A 16,251-nucleotide genomic window follows, 5' to 3' on the forward strand; every position below is an offset into this window, starting at 1 on the left:
TGCTCTGCTCGATTGAAAAATAATGTCAACTTGCCCCTGCTGACTTCTTGGTCCGTTTTTCTAGTCTTTAAGTTAAGATCTTGGACAGTTGTCTTGTACGTGCCGCTCACTGGACTTCTCTATTATGTTCATTTTTTGGAGTGGCTGGACAAAGCAGCATGCCCACCACTGGGTTGGACCAATTTACAGTTGGTTTTTGTTATATGTGGTCATTATGTTGTATAGAGTTATCGGGAACACTGAATCAGTGAATACTGAAACATTGCTCTTGGGGAAACACACACACACACACACACACACAAACCTCACATGGATTATAATCCTAAAATCCTAAATATAATTTATCCCAGTCGATTCTATTTTCTTTATTTTACCCCAAAAAAAAAAAAAAAAAAAAAAAACCAAAAACCAAAAACCAAAACAAAACCCCCAAACAACAACAAAAAAACCAACGTTCAGAGGTGTGAAGTGACTTGTCCTAGGTTGCCCCCTTCTCAGGTGCCAGAGTTGGGATTTGAACTATTCATCCGGCCCCAGAGACTGAACTTGCACTACACTGTGTTGCCCCCACCCCGCCACCCTCTGGACACCTCTGTGGGAGAGCTGGAACAGGAGGGCAGAGCGCGGCCTTGGCCCGCCTCAGCTGGGAATGTGCGTACCGGGCAACTCAAAATTTCCGCTTCTCTGCACCCATCAGCAAACGACAATGAAAGGACTGTAAGTATTTGATTTGAGGGTTACGAATAAATTTTAGTGAGTAAGGGCTACTGCCAAATACAGGATCGGCAAGTAATGAGGATCGACTGTGCATACTCTTCGTATTCTTTCTGAGAACTTAAATCTTCTACCCTGGCTTTCTATCCCTGCCCCCTCCCCCCACAATAAGCTATGTCCTCAAAACTCCAAACTTCTCAATAGTCATTGATGTTTATTAATGATTTTCCAAAAATGTTATCAAAACGTGTATCTGCAAAGTAATGATAGCCTTGAAGAGACGGATGGACATGTGATGCTGCCTATGACCTCCGTGGGCCCAGCCGGTGGCCTCCCTCCTGGCTTTGTGAATGTATGACAGACCACATTTGTTTGGTCTTCAGAATAACCCAGCAAAGTGAGGTACCAATTTTAGGCAAGGGAATTAGGCTGCATAGAATCCTATAGAGCTGAATGCCGGTGATCTGCCTGAAATGGACAGACAATTCTGCTACAGCAGGATAATTATCGTGGGATTTGAAGAAATAAAAAATGTCTAAGTACTTGCATCTTGGTAAATTGTGCAATAATTCTCATATCATCATCCCCTGCCCTGCCTTTCTATTTCAATCTCTTTTTACTATGGAATAGTAATTTTTCCTGTCTTAGGATTAAAAATGTCTTTTTCGGCCAGAGTCAGAAGTCACATACCATCATATTCTCAATACTATTGGCTCATAGGTTGGCCTGATCTAGCGTGGGAGGGAACTACACAAAAGCGTGAAAACTGGAAAGCAAGAGTTGTTGGGGGGGGGGGGGGAGTTGGCCTCTGGAGCCTGGCTACCACAACTGTTACACTCAGTTATCCTGTGCTGGAAGGATCTTCATGGGCACTGGACATCACCAAACAGAGTCTGAGCAGGACTAGGGAACATGGCGGCCGCCACAGGGTGGCCAAGAGCACTTTTCTGAGAACACATAGGAGTCATCCTCCGTGGGGTCCCAGAAGTGACTGCCCTACAGGAGGCTAGAAGTCCTGAGAGAGAGAGATAAACCTGGGTTTTCATTATTAATGTGACTCCACTGGGACTCCCCAGAAGAATCCAGGCTCTGATTTCTCCTGCTGAGGCTGACGGATTACCAGCTCCTCCCCTCTGTAGTTTCTGGAGGTTTGAGAAGAACAAGTGAATTGTGAATGCTGCCTTAAGCACCTTGTCCTTTCAATTTCAGTAAACAAAGAAACTCATCCCCTGCAACTTCTCAGAACAAAACCCCTTGGAGGGGGGGTGGCCCCTGTGTGGATAACTGGGAGGAAGCAATGTTTGCAACCCAAAAGCAGTTTTTCCTGAAAGGTGGGGGTGAAAAGAAAGTTGGGGAACCAACTATACCTTAACTTCTGTAAGCAAAGGAGAAAAGTAGAAGGCGTGGCATTTCTTTGTATCATTGAGGACAGATAGAATCAGTATCTTAATTTATCATCCATAATGACTACAAGTAGCCATGACTGAGCTGAAAGAGTCCTTGACTGCCAAAAGATTTCAATTTAGTAGGGAAAACTCTCAAAACAGCAGCATTTGCTGAGTGACAGCCAAAGTCAGGGCGGTGGAGGTGGTGGGGAAGGAGGAGCCGGTACTTTACTCAGACAGTAAAGGTGGCAGAGGTCCAAGAGGGAGACATCTCTGAAGGCTGGATTTACGGACCCTGGAGGAGAGAGGCATGGGGACTGGGTCTGGAGGCAAGTTTGGCAAGTGGGATTTAAAAGGGGTAGAGGGGTGTGGAAAGGAGCAATTGGGAAAGACACGAGCCCCATGGGCAAAGTCCGAGAAGTTTCCGTCGCAGCCCAAACCCGGTTGGTAAATCTCTGCTGGTGCCTGAGAGATATTCGGCCAATGCCTTTCTTTTGCTGTGAAGGTGCAAATATGAGGCCCAGCTCTGAGTGAAAAAAACTGTGTGTCTCCCACACGGCCCTCCTTTTTTCCATTAACTCATCTGCACACCAATCAATGACAATTACGGCCTCTCAGGTATTTTAGCCATCAGACTGTAATGGCAAATACAATAAATCTCCACTGTGACAGCTAAGTATTGATTTTCTTCTGCAGAAATCTCACCACCTAGAGTCGCGAAGCTGCAGACGTGAGGTTTGTTCTGGCGGATCTGCCAGTACAGGCCAGGAACGGGTCGGAAACTCTCCCAGAAGGATGCGTTCTTCAGGGGTTGTGGAACAATGTGGCAGCCAGACAGCAACTCCAGACTTGGTGGGGGGCACATGCAGACGTACTGGGTGGCAGGGTGGGGGGTGGGGGGGTTGGGATGGCAGCAAGGCCCAAGCATCGGGAAGCGATGTCCACATTTACCAGTCTTTGATTTTCTAATGGGAGGAGGACAAGGCACTATGATCCCATGTGTGGGATTTATTTGGTGTTCTATTTTGTCTTATCTTCACTCTTCCTCGTCAGGCCCAGGTGTGCTGGGCCTTCTGTAAGCACAGCAGGGTTCAGGGCAAGCCACCCTGCGTACACCCACACTGGAGTGCAGAGCACATTAAGGACAAAGCAAGTCCCGCCCACCTTAGCCACAGGGAACGTGGAGAAGGAATGTGGTTATAGGCGCGCCTGGGTGGCGAAGTCCTGAAGCGTCTGCCTTCGGCTCAGGGCGTGATCCTGGTGCTCTGGGATCGAGCCCCACATTAGGCTCCTCGCTGAGAGCCTGCTTCTTCCTCTCCCACTCCCCCTGCTTGTGTTCCCTCTCTCGCTGGCTGTCTCTCCCTCTGTCAAATAAATAAATGAAATCTTAAAAAAAAAAAAAAAAGGAATGTGGTTATAGGCTCCTGGGGCCCATGTGAATGTTTCCTACCATTGGTGCTTGAGGACTTCATTTTCCTTTACTTCAGTGTTTCCCTGAGTGAATGCCTAGTCATGGTGACCGAGGCCAAGGTGCCCATGTCAATCCACTGGACATGAGTCTGGGTTTCAGTGACCCCCGCTAGAGTTTCCTCACTGTGGTTCTGAGATCCCATAGATAAGCCCGACAGTCCCCACAGTGCATCGTTGGTCTGAAATGGTTCTGTGTACCATCAACATTAGGGCGGGGGGTGGTAAGAGGGCTCAGCATGTGTGTTAAAACAAATGTGGGAGTGAGGGGAGGGAACCGCCCACCAGCCTGCCTCCCACCTGGCTTGGCGTCATTCCATCTCCTGGAGCCCCAAAGACACCTGACTGACATCGTTTTGAAGCTAGGTGGTTCTGCCTCTTTCCAGCAGCCTGGAGCTCCAAGTGGAGATGATTTGTCCTGAATGACATAATTTCGATGGACACAATTTAGACTCTTAAAAATTATAACAAATAGTTATAAACAAATAGTGTTATTTCTCCAAATGTAATGGAAATTTTCCTTCCTATATTGTTTTTCTATTACATTAAAACCCATATTCCTTTTTCTCGTCATTTAAAAGTCAACGGGATCTTCTCCCATGCTCCTGGCTTCTGGCTGGGTTTTGCCAATGAGGACCACTGGGGGGAGACGGGAGTGAGTGGGAGAGCCAGGGTGGACATTCATTCTTCTGGCTCTCTCCTTGCAGGGTCTCTGTGGGCTGATCGTCCCTTGACAGGTCACAGCTCCTTCAGGAAGCCCTTATCACTTAGCTCTTTCTTTCTCTGGACTCTGCTATGTCCACCTTTACCAGTCCTTAAGCAACATTCCTGGCATCTTCAGCCCTAGTCGTGGTGTCTGTTCCTCTGGTTACCAGCCTCAAAAATACTGCATCACACCTCAGGGTTTCCCTATACATTTTGAAAATAGCACCTTTATCAACTGTCCTCATATTAAGGGAAAAAAAAAAAAGTAACTAGGTTCCTGAAAGGCTTAATGATGAACGGTAGAAAGCAGCCTTCCATTATCAAAGCAAAAATGGTTGAATCCATATTCCAACGGCAAAGATGGAGACTTTTCTCGTTATATGATCAGTAGCTAACACCAAAGCAGAGCAGCCAGCAATCAAACCACCAAATATTTTATCCCATTTTCCTACTCTGGCTGCACATTCACAACTAATCAGATTAAGGGAAAGATAGAGGGAAGTGTTTGTCCAAGCTCAGCAAGAGATCAGTAGCTCATGCCGGGTACTCTGGGGGAGCACACGGCTTGCTTTGGTGACATGCGACTCGAAAGCGTGCTGCATTACTCCAATCTTTTAAATGTTGAAAATTGTGTAAAGTGTGGATTGCAAAACAAAAGTCTTTATCACACCATACAAGGCCCGGCCTGATCTGGCCATGCTTTGCTCCCTTCACTTCAGATCCCAGCCCTCCTTTTAGTGTTTTCAAACATGCCAAGCTTCTTCCCGCCAACGGTCTTTACACATGCTGCCCCTCTACCTGCAATGCTTTCGTCTCATTCTCCACTCGAATAGCATGTGTTCATCTCTCAGGTCTCAGTACAGTTTACTTCCGCGGAGAGTTCTTTTTTTTTTTTTAATTTAAATTCAATTAGCTAACATATAGTACATCATTGGTTTCTGATGTAGAGTTCAATGATTCATTGGTAGAGTTCTATTGGACTCATTAGTTGGGAATGTGTTTGACTGCAATGAGTGAAAACTCAACTTCTCTAGCTTAAACAAATAGGGCTTTATTTTTCTCACTTAAGAAGAGGTCAGAAGTACATAGTTCAGAGCTGAAGCAACAGCTTTGTAATATTGTCAAGAGCCAGCTCTCCTTGTCTTTCCATCCCTCTACTCTTAGGGTACTTGACCCGTGGCCTCGTGGTTGCAAGATAACTGCCATATCTGCAGGCATCAGCCAAATATTTCAGTCTGAAGGAAGAAGGAAGGACAAAGAACAAAAGCCATTGCATCTGAGTCTGTCTGTTTTTTTATCAGAAAAGCAAAATTTTCTAATAAGGCCTAGCCAGCAGACTTTGACTTTCCCCTCATTGGCCAGAAATGACTTTGATTTCATTGGTAAATTACCTTCTTACAACCAAGTCACTGATCAAGGGAGATGAGAGTTCACGGACTACTTAGAACCACTTCAAGTCATCTACTGGTCCTGGGGAAGGGCCTAAATGCCTGGGATAAAAGGGTTTCCAAGCACCTGAAGTAATCAGTCACATTAGTGACAAAGGTCTCTTATGTATCCTCCTGGCCATCCAATGTAAAGCAGTCATTACACTCTTCAGGCACTTGCTGCAATTTGCCACTGTATATCCATTTATGTGCTGCATGTGTCATACCTGATTTCACCACCAGACTTAAAATTCCAGGAGGGAAGGTACCATTCTTGCTGTTCACCACTCAGCACCTCACATAGCACCTGGCATGTGGCAGGCTCTATAGACATATTTACTGAATGGAATTTATTGAGTTTCATTATTGAATGAAAGAGGTCATCCATTCAGCACATAAATAGCTCCGGTGATGGAAAACTCCTCTCCTTTGGCAGTACACAATGTCTCTTTTCAGAGAATTCTTCTGAATATTGATTTGACTCCTATGTCTTCCACCTCACATAGAAAACTAGTCTAATCCCTCTTCCCCACGGCAACCCTTCACATACTCCAAGGTATCTATGTTATCAGGTCTGCAAAATCTTTTTTTTTTTTTAAGATTCTATTTATTTATTTGAGAGAGTGAGAGAGAGCATGAGGGAAGGGGCAGAGGGAGAAGCGGACTCCCTGCTGGGCAGGGAGCCTGATGTGGGACTAGATCCCGGGACCCTGGGATCATGGCCTGAGCCAAAGGCAAATGCTTAACCGACTGAGCCACCCAGGCGCACCTGCAAAATCCTTTTTTATAAGCACATCCTATAGCAGGATACCAAGTGAGCTCTCCCACACCCCTCAGCCTTACATCCCTTCTGACATCAAAGCAGCCAAATGAAAAAGAAGGGGGGGGGGTTCAACGTGCCTGTGTATGACTTTATTTCCCTGAGACAATAATAACATGTAGTATCTTGGCTTCATTTGGACCGGCGATAGTAGACCAGTTCTCACTTGAGTTTTCTTCAGAGCATTCATGTTTTAGCATCGTTTCCCCAAATCTCATGAACAAGTAATAGCCAAATTCTATGCGGCTTAAAAATGTTGATACCAAGGATGGGCTTACGGAAGTGTCTCTGAATAAGAAGAACTTTCCTTAATTAGTGATTTGTGGTAGCTAATGTCATGATAGTGGGAGCACTGCAGCAAGAGGTTGGCTCTCCCTTCATGGGTGGTGCATTAGTCAGCAACCGTTACAACGTGCTACCTAATAAGCTGCCCCCAAATTGGTTTTAATGCCTGTGAGTTGACCAAGGTAGCTCTATTTCAAGCTGAGGATCAAGTTCACCCCCCACTACCCCCCACTTCTCCTTCTGGACCTGAGATGAAGGGATAGCAGTGACCTGGGGCATGACGTCTCATGGTGGAGATCAGAATCTCCTAGAGCAACAGGTAGAAACATGATATCCCTTAAGACATAAGCTTGAAATGAGAACATTTTTACTTGCGCTCATATTTCATTGGCCAAAACCAAGTCACATGACCAAGCTCTACACCAACGTGTGTGTGAGCAGCTCCCTTCAAGGAGTTGGGGTAAAGGTAGTGAATATTTGTTCTAAAGTAATCTGACCTACCACAGGTGGTCAGTAGAGTCCTGGGCTGAAGAGCGTCAGCCTGAGGAGGGTCCTGGAGGCTAGGGTTCCATCAAGTAGGGGTGGGACACCAGGGCGGTTGGGAGTGGACAGATCCAGAGACGAAGCAAACCTTGTTTGAGGGAGGGGACAGAGTCAGAGGCAGAGAATTCGAAACTGTGCTGAAGTCCAAAGTTCAATGGAATATCCAAGAAGAGGAGGAGCTTGAGGAAAGACATAAATGCATCCCGGATTGAGGCCAGGATATTTTGGAAGGTATATCCTGCCTGGTGTAAGAGTACATAAATCTGATGGAAGGTTGTAAAAATACTCCCAAGATTTTTCCTACCCCGTCCTCCATACGGTCCTTTTCTTCATGTTTATTCTTCTTTCTCCTGTTGCCCTTCTCCCTGGGACCACTCTCTCTCCCTTTGACCTAAACCTGCCTCCAGACCACTCTTCACTTACCCGTGCCCCTTCCCCCAAGCCTTGGTGACACTTGGGCATATGTTGGAGACTCTGATCACTCGCGTGTGCATGAGTGAAGCTACGTGGCTGGCTGCTTTGTAACTTTATCCTGACTTGGAAGCTGGGGATGGATAGTCCCTCAGACTAACCTGCCTGCAGAGGCCCTTCGAGGCCCTGATACCAGTTAGAGCAAGGCTGGGGCCACCGGTTATTTGGTGGCTTATCGAGTCTACTGCTGCATGGTGGGTACAGCACTCCACAGCTCAGCAGCTTAAAACAACAAGTGTGTATTATTCCTCGTGAGCTTGTGGGTCAGCCTGGTGCTGGAGTGGGTGGTGCAGCTGGTGGCTCCACTGCTCCCGGCGGGGTCACTCCTGTACAGCCAGCTGGTGGTAAACTGACGTAGGGTAAACCCGTTGGAAGTGGCCCTGCTCCATATACCTCTCTTTCCCCTCCGGGACTGGCGGGCAGCCTCAAGCATACTCTTCTTAAGGCAACTGAATGAATGTAAGAGAACAAAGCGAAACACGTTTAAGGCTTCTTCAGGCCTAGACTCAGGATTGGTACACCGTGTATAGGTTGGAGGTCCCCAAGGCCACCCTCACGTTCACCAGGAGTCACAGAACTTAGCAAAGCTGTTATACTCATGGCTACATTTTGCTATAGCAAAAGGATGCAGAGTAAGGCAGCAGTGGCTCACAGGTCAGAGTCTAAGAGACACCAGGTGCAAGCTGTCAGCTGTCCTCTCCCAGTGGAGCTCTACAGACAGTGCTCTTTCTCCCAGCAACAATGGGTGACAACATACAGGGATTATTGCCAAATAGGGCAGCTCACCCAAGCCTTGGGGCCCGGGGTTCTTACTGGGGGTTGGTCACATAGGCGTGGCTGACTGCGTGTGACTGATCGCCCTTTCCAGTCCTTCCAGAGATCGAGCTGGTACCATGGAGCCCAAGGACCCCATCGTTAACAGTATTGTTAGCGTCACTCTCCGGCCTGGCCCAAGGCCTCCCTCCTATCAAGCAGGCTATTCTGAGGACTTAGAGGTTACCTCCTAGGAACCAAGTACCAGTCCAGGGCCAAAGCTTCCTTTGCAATGTTTAGGGTTGGGACCATCAGACTTGCTGAGTTAATCCTTTATTGCTCACCTTCTCTTCTGTCTCATCCTATTGGTCAAAGTGAGCACAGGGCTGGGCCAGAGTCACAGTGGGAGGGTACCCCAGTTTCATAGCAAAGGGCAGGACTGCAGGGGAAGGTGAAGAAGCAGGACCAGCACGGGGTGGCCATGGTGACTGGTCACGGTCTCATCACTCCCAGGACACAGCACATGTGCTACCATCCCTGTACTTTCTGTGGGCCGTTCTCTACTTTCCCACCACTCCTCACCGAACTGGGAAGTCTCAACTCTGGTCATAAGATTTCCCTCCCCCGTGAAGCCCTCCCTGACCATCCCCAGAAAGGGCCTCCTTCTGAACAGATGACGAAGCTCAGGAATCATGGTTCTGCCTTGCCCGGTGCTCTGGGACAGGGAGATGGCTGCTCTCTTTCTGATTCTTCCTGTCCCCTTCTCCTGACCATCGCCGAACTCACTTTCACCCAGGACAACAGTTTACCCAGCCCCAGATTTGCTCCCGAGGCTCCCCAGCCCAGCCATCTGCTTCTGTTCCTGATAGACCTGCTCTCTGCCAGGAGTGGAAAGTGCAGACCAGTCCATCTGACGGCTGTTGCCAATCCCCAGTTGTCACATTACCCACTTGGTTCTTCTCCTCCCACATGTTGAAGCTATTTCCACCCCAGCACTGAATTAGTTAGAGCCCTTTACGATCCATGCCCCATTGCTCAGGCTTGTAAAATGCTTTATGAGCAAATATATTGCCTTCTCCTTGACGCCCAAGGTGCGGAAGTGGGTTTGCCGTAAACAATGTCTGAATCTGAGCAACTCCCAGGCCTGTCTCACAGCAGAACCAAGCCACCTGGTTATTTTAGCCAACCCCGAAGATGTCAACTGCCTCTTTCCACATGGCACCTCCTCTTCCACGAAGCCTGCTTTAATTCCATATTGGGAAGTGATTTCTCCCCAGTCTGAAATCTCATGAATGTCTCCAAACACATTCTTCCTGGTGCGATTTCCTTTTCCAGAAGTGCCTCATCTCCTCTTCCATGTCATGGGTAATCGAAGGCCAGGAACTGTGTCCAAGGGATCCAAGGACGCATTTCCTGGGATCCAAGGCCTAGTGCACAGTAGGTTCCCTCTACATGTTTGACGAATGACTATTTGATGGTAGCTGGTAGATGGCCCCAAATAGCCCCCATTCCTTAACTGGAAAGAAAAAGAGGTCAGACAAGCTCTATGTCCGACCCAACCCTGCAGGTCCAGAGCCAAGGAGTGGGCGGGAATAACAGGCCACTGAAGGGGGACTCTGAGGCTGAGGTAGGGACCTTACAAGGCCATGCAGGTGGCCAGGTGGGAAACAGGGAGCCAGGTGGCAGGCTCCCTGATGGTAGGACTTTGCTTTAGTCACTTTCATATCCTCAGGGCTTAGCAAAGTGCTGTACGCTCAGAAATCCCGAGATTAAATGAGGCCACGTGTGAGGAGCCCAAGGCAGAGAAGTAGGAAATACAAGGCACCCAAATGAGAGGTGCCTAGGAACTCCAGTGAGGGCTCTTCAAAACGACTTGACGAACCTGAAGCCGGGGGTGGGAGGATGGGCGTGGAGTGAAGCTGGTAGGTGGTATTCCCCCCCATTCCCCCACCGGCGCAGACTCCAGCTGGCTCCCAGAGACGCCAGGTGCCGCCTCACCCACACGGGTGCCACGGGTGCAGAGCCACCAGGCGCCAGGTGGGGGAGAAGTCCCCAGGTGCTCTAAAGCAGCGCTGCCCGAACGTGAATGCGCGCCCGGACCACTGTGGGTTTGGTTAAAATGCAGGTCTGGGTTGGTAGACCTGGGGTGGGGCCTGAGATCCCACATTTCTCGCAAGGTCCCAGGGGACGCTGCTGCTGCAGCTCTGAGGACCGTGTCTGGGGATCAAGGGGCCGGACGAGTGGTGGTTCCCCGTGCCCCCTGCCTGTCCTAATCACCGGTACCCACTGCGAAGGTGGGACAACCTTGTTCACCAAGTTGGGAGGCTGGTCTGGCAGCATCGGTATCCCCTGGAAAATCGTGAAAAGTGCAAATGCTCGGACCCCATCCCAGACCTCTGGAATCAGAATCTACAAAGGTAGAGCCCAGCAACCTGGGCTTCAACAAGCCCTCCAGATACGCACTGAAGTTTGTGAACCACTGCGTTGCTGCGTCCTGCTGTGATGCGGCGGGAGGTACAGAACGTCACAAAGAATCACCTACGTGAGGTTCTTGCTGAAATATCTGACCTGGATCTAATCACCAGGAAACAGTGGTTCTTCTCGGGCCTGGTTACGCTGTGCGGTTGTGTAAAGGGAGGCATGCTGCAACATTCAGGGGCCAATCAGCAAGTCCAGCCGACTTTGGAATGGTTTGGCTAAAGGCAAGTGCGTGTGATGGCATGGAGGTGGCAAGACGTTAACAGTTGGTTTATTTAGATAAGAAGCTTAAAGGAGTCGAATGAACTCTTCTTTGGAATATTGTGTATTGGGGGGTAATAAAAAAAAAAAAGCCATGAAGAAATATTAACCATCTTGGGCCAAGCCTCTAGTGTTTCCTGATTGATTTAGTTTGGGGTAAAAGCTGCATATTTTGTATAATCTCCCTGTGGTGATTCAAATGTGCACCCGGTATGGAGAACCTTGATGTTGTGGTCGCTTTTCTTCAACGATGACATAAAACCACCTGCCTCAGAACCCGTGGGCCGCTGGTCTACACTGCAAATCCTGAGCCTTATTAATGCACTGGAATCAGGATCTCTTGGGTAGAGCCTCAGGCGAGCACCAAGAGGATTCTGATGCTACATTTGAGAATTTTTGTTTGAAGTGCTTTGTCAAAATATTGAGTCACCAAGCCAGATGGCTATAGGGTCCAGGAGGTAAACTGAACAAGTGAAGCAAGCTGGGTGTGAGGTAATAGGGAATGGTGGGGACTAAAGCAAACAGAAGAATGTGTTACAGTTTCCAGCTGCCTGAAAAGGATGTGTTGTCAGTGTTGTCCCATGTTACCAGATCTTTCTTTCTTTTTTTTTTAAGAGACACCAGAAATCTAGTTTAAAAAAAAAAAAAAGATTTTATGGGTTTTTTTTTTTTTTGAGAGAGATGGTGTGCATGCTCGTGGGGGAGGGGACGAGGGGGAGGAAGAGGGACAAACAGACTCAGTATTGAGTGCAGAGCCTGATGCGGGTTTCGATCTCACAACGTGGAAACCACGACCCTGAGACCACGACCTGAGCTGAAACCAAGAGCCAAACACTCAACCAACTGAGCCACCCAGGCACCCCCAGAAATCTAGTTTTTAATCTCCCAATTTAAGTTGGTGACTAACTCAAAAAAAAACACTCCAACACCATGCAAGCTAAACAAAACACGTCTGAGGGTGGTGCTCCGTCTACTGACCGTTCCTTTGTAACCACTGACACGGCCTTAGCTCAACTAGCTGGTACTCTGCGGGCCATGAGTCAAGGGTTCTCTAACTCAGCAGAGAAAACCACAGCCTGTGTTCTCATGTTGCCCTGTCTCTGAGCAATGGCTTCCTCCGCAGGAATCCTTCCAAATAGCCAGTCCCAAGTTCTTCTCTTGCTCCTTAATGGTGTGATGTGTCCACAGCTCCTTTCTGGGGAATTAGCTGATGGAGAGAGGGACATTTAGCAAAGGGGAGTTTCTGCCTGAGAGCTCAGGGGCACAGCATACCTTGTCCTTCGACCAGCAGCACAGCGGTGATCTAGGACGTTTTCTTTTCTTTGTTGCTTGAAAAAAACAATTTTTTCTTGGTATAGTTGACACACAATGTTGTAGTAATTTCAGGTGTATAACATAGTGATTCGACAAGTTTATACACTATGCTGTGCTCACCACAAGGGTAGCTACCATCTGTCATCCAGCTATTACAATATCATTGACCGTATTCTTTATGCTGTGCCTGTTATTCTCGTCACTTATTCATTCCTCCATCACTGGAGGCCTGTGTCTCCCGCTCCCCTTCACCCATTTTTCTCATCCTCCCATCCTCTTCCCCTCTGGAGACCATCAATTTGTTCTATGCATTTATAGGTCTGATTCTGCTTTTTGTTTGTTTATTCATTTGTTTTCTTGGACCACAGTGCCTCTCCCTCATTGGAACCATTACAGAACAAACCGACCACTGCAAAGTTGCTGAACCTGTCTTGGGGTTGAAAGGGCAGGAGAACTTGTGTGGACAGCACTTTCATTCCAAAGGGTTTTCCCTTTCTTCTGTGGCTCCCAATCCAAAAACCACGTCAACTGCCCGTAGATCCCAGGATACCAGGCTCTGGTCCCAACCACTCCACTACCCTGCTGTGTAGCTTGGGCAAGTCCCATCTCCCTTTCTGCATCACCAGATCCTCCCTTGTGGAAGGAGACTATCATCACCGTTTTTTAATGGTAGAACTCGTTTTTGAAATGCTGATGAAATCGGATAGCAAAATCCAAATATGAAACAAAAGCAATACAGAGTTCAGTTCTTCCAAGGCTGATCGGGACATGTCAATGCTTGCCAATCCCCTCTTGCAGCCATAAGGTTCCAGGGAACAGAGTTTTAAAACTACAGAGTTTGCTTATTTTTAAGCAATTTTTCCAATTTGGAGATTTGCTTATTTTTTCAATTTGGAAATGCCATGTGAAAGCTGTTCATGAGCAGTTTCCTTTAAATCTCCCACTGGTTCATATTTTAACTACGACTTTAGGAAAGGCCACTTCTCCAGGGCATTTAGTGAAGCCTCCTGGTTCCACAAAACTGCTAGATGCTACAAAAGAGAATAGACCTAGCCTCCTATTCCCAGGTGTTAGGATAGTAAATCCTGGGAGGTAAGAGAGGAAAGGGATCTCAGACAGATTCTAATTCTATATTTTATGACCTATTCTCACCCATGACCTCTTTCTGATAAACATAAAAATCCCACAGACTGGGAGGTTTGATGTCATTCCCGCCCTCTGACTCATGAAAACTTTTGTCTAGCTTTGCTTTCTGTAATTTATGTTCTGAAAACAACACGTATTGTTTTTTCATGTTTCAAATAAAAATTATATAATAAGTGTATTATCAATCTTGCTTTTTCCAAAACACATGTTACACTAAAGAATGTAATATATGCACTCTATCCTCTGCCTCTCCCCACTCATTGAGAATAACTGACCCAATTTATTCTTCCTCATTTATGCTTACAGTCTTGGTTTCCTTATGAAATTTGAAGGTGTTATGTGGGGAGTGAGGTGGGCGTGAGGAGATTGGGGGGGTATAGATGAAACAAGATTAGCCTCAAGTTGATAATTGTTGAAACTGGGCAATTGGTATATGGAAATTCTTTAAATGTTCTCTCCACTTTTGTCTGTTGTGAAATTTTCCATAATAAAAATGTTATATGAAGAAAATATTACCTACTTGTGAGCTGAAATTGAGTATTTTACCCAGTTGCAAACCTAGAAGCACTTTGAACAGCATCTTCATTTGTGCAGCTACGTGTGACATTGGTTCCGGTGCTGTGTCTCCACTCCCCCCTTCCACCATTTTGTTATAGCAGAATCTCACACTACGCCCCTTGAGGACAGACGAGGAACTGCAACAATCCAAATCCCAGACTGGAAGAAGGCTCTGACTCTGGGTACTTATTCCTTCACCCACCTCTTGCCAGCTGCAGATGAAGCTGAAAGCTCTCTCTAATCCTGACTACAAAGGGTTAACACTCTGCCCTGAAAATGACTGGGTTTCCTTTTGGTCAGTGTTGTCTTTCAAGCTCGTGCCTTCCTGATGACTCAGAGCAGGTCAACGTGACTATGTTTTTGGTTCCTAAGTATATGTAAACTGACTCAGATTACCAAAAATTGAGAACTGATTATTTTTGCTTTCTCCGTCCATGGCAAAATAGCTCACCTGGATCCTGAGTGGGGGAGAAAAGGCTTCTGTGACACAGGGTGCCTCAGAGGATGGGCAATGCAGTCTCTGGGGTGGAAAAAAATCAGAGGTTGCTACTAAGTGAAGAATCTGTGGGACTCAAACACAGAGGGGAGGGGGCAGGGCACCAAAAGCACTGACACCTGAATAATCCATCTGTAGCAAAATGGCTTCCAACTAATTAAACATAGAAAAACCTCTTTTAGAGAAGATAATCCTATTGGATCAACTTGCAAGATTTTTCCAGCCAGCTTCTGCCTCTTAGAGCTTCAATTAAAAGCTGTTTAGCAGATGGCAATTTCTGAGTCACAAAGTTAGACTCTCTGGCAACCATGTGTGCTTTTGGTTTCCCAGGGGATCCTGGCTACATATGGCCCTACAAGAGGTGCGAGCGCTCTTTCTTGGCGCACAGTAGAGGGCTCCTCCCCCACCTCAACACACAGATGACAGGGATTTCAACATAACCATGAAGAGTGATTAGCAGGAGGGATTTTCCAGATAATTCAGGGATTCAGGGAAGGGAGCTTGAACACCATCTAATGCAACTCCTTCTTTTTATAGAATGGGGAAACTGAGGCTGGGGGGTGTTCTGTAATCTATCTAAAGTCACTCAGCAGTGGAGAAGCAGGGGACAGGACCAGTCTCATTCCTAATTACTAGAGAGACAACTTTTGTATTTACTTTGGGGACCTAAATCATTGCTTGGTCCTTTCCTTAACTCACATTGCTGCTAAAGGATATTTTACCAATGATCTGACAAAGTGGTCAGGAGACGGGCTTGAAAGGTCACTTCGCCCACCTCTTAGCTCCCTGCAGGACAAAAGCCCCATTGCTCTTCTTTCCAGAGCTGCCCACTAATGTTGAAGTCACAGCTTCCCTTGGGTGCCGTCAAAGAGAAACAGCCAAATACTAGTGAAGGCGGCACGATTTTATTCAGTACTACTGCAGTAGGGGGAGACCTCAGCTTGACCTCATTGACATGAAGGGCAGGAGGGTTTTTAAGTGCTGGGTGTGTTAAAGGAAAAGTACTTTAAAAAGTTGGGGTCAGGGCAGGAAAACTGATGTGAATAGGGCCACCCACGCTTGCTTATTGTAGTCAGCCTCTTACCCTCCCACAGACACTGGGTGACGGGGCCCTACCTTTCTTGATGATTACATTTCAAAGTGATGGCTCCCAGGTCCTCGAGAAAAACATTCCTGGCTTGTGGAAGGTACGTCACAAAAGGACCGAAAAAAGATTGCAGTTACAAGTTCTTAAAACTAATGCTTCTAGTCATGTTTTAGGACAAACAGTAGATTCTTTTGGCAGCACTGAGCTTTCTGAAGCAGGAATTTAAGGAGACTGGGGCCATCATTCTAGGGATGTGCCCTTGAGCTGTTAGAAACTATGCTGGTATTGAGTCTCAGTGGGAAAGGTGGACAAAGGATTTGCTCTGGAAGTCTGCAGTTTTC

The sequence above is a fragment of the Ursus arctos genome, unplaced genomic scaffold (genome assembly GCF_023065955.2).
Source record: "Ursus arctos isolate Adak ecotype North America unplaced genomic scaffold, UrsArc2.0 scaffold_20, whole genome shotgun sequence".
NCBI lineage: Eukaryota > Metazoa > Chordata > Mammalia > Carnivora > Ursidae > Ursus > Ursus arctos.